This window comes from Fundulus heteroclitus, chromosome 14, assembly GCF_011125445.2.
Source record: "Fundulus heteroclitus isolate FHET01 chromosome 14, MU-UCD_Fhet_4.1, whole genome shotgun sequence".
NCBI lineage: Eukaryota > Metazoa > Chordata > Actinopteri > Cyprinodontiformes > Fundulidae > Fundulus > Fundulus heteroclitus.
In genome coordinates, this window is record NC_046374.1 from 12,097,431 (window position 1) to 12,098,981 (window position 1,551).

Sequence of the window (1,551 nt, forward strand, 5' to 3'; positions counted from 1 at the left end):
CTGAGTCAGGAGGTTAAGGTTTACCTCAGTAGGAAGATTATTAGAAATACAGCGTGTAACGGTAATAATCAAGCACGGATTACCATGCCCTCACCATTTCAATTGTCATGTTACCTTTCATTATTAAAAATATTATATTAATGCCCCCTTATGGAGTCCTTTGGTACGGAAGAGGATTAGGGCCACACAAAAAAAAAAATAAAAAATTTACTCAATTCTGACTTTTTTCTCAGAATTCTGACATAAAAGTCAGAATTCTGGCCCTAATCCTCTTCTGTACGTTGGTGTATTGGAATAGCTCTAAGTTGTGTTTTTTTGTCTCTATCAAACACAAGGACAGCCCGACAGATGGCCCTGCGTGGAGTTAGGGGTACGCGTCCCCGCGGGGTCACCTGCACAACACATGATCCCACTCATTAGCCTGAAAGGTGCTTGAGAGAAAAGGTTAAAGTGAGTGGCCGTACGCAGAGCGTAGAGGAAGCCAGGAAAGCCGAGCATGGCATTCTCCGCAGCGTGGTAGAACACTGATACCTCCCCTGGGTGTGGTGGAGGGGAGCGAGGGTACTCCTCCTCGAGTACGCTTCCTCACACATGTCAGTTCTCTCGGCAAGCGTTTGGAGCTGCATCACTGCTCTGGGGTTACGTGAAGACACAATATTACTGAGAAATGAGTGTGAGGTTATGGTATCAATAAGGGTTTTGTTTGGCTCTATTTTTTGATTTGATCCTAAAAAAACTTCATACATTTCATTTGCCTTTTTATAACCTTTACTACTATAGGGCTTATCATAAAAATTTTCATTTTTGCCTTTTTTATTCATTTCCCTGATGGTCAAAATAACTGTGTCAGTGTTTTGGGATTGTAATGATGCCACAATGTTTCCTACACATGTTCTGCTGTTTTTCTAATAAAAATAAATAAAAAATAAAAAATAAAATAAATAAAAAAACGAAGCATGGATGTGTTTCCCCAGTTCTACATTTTATATTCATTTTATTCTAGTCAAATAATGATCGATATACTTGGTTTTGCATTCCCTGATATCGTTGCTGTGTGCATTATTGTCATTTTCTCTAAGCTCAAACCTTAAGAACTTTGTGTTAATAAAACAAAAAGAAAAATGCTTTTTCAGTGAAAACAGATTGATTTAAACCTGATGCAGACATTCTTCGTTAAAATGCGATTCCATGATAATAAATAAATAAAATAAATAAATAATAGATCTATTGATGCTAATAAATAAAATAGAAATGTACCGGCTGCGTGGTATTTGGACAGAGATAATGTTCTGTGTTCTGTGTCTGCACACCTGAGCTCCTTTTTCTGGACACCGTACAACAGCAGCCTCACTTCTTAAGATGAGCCTGCAAAGTCACCGCCTATTTATAAACGTCGGCTGGCTCGTCGGAACCCGGTTGGTCGAAGCCATTGACGCAAAGTTCGGATGTCGTGCAGCGATTGGCCCAGACGCCTGTCGAAACGCGCCAGTCACAGCGACGGGCCTATCGCCGTTGGCGCTTGCCTCTTTGTTCCTCCCGCTCGCTGGCTGA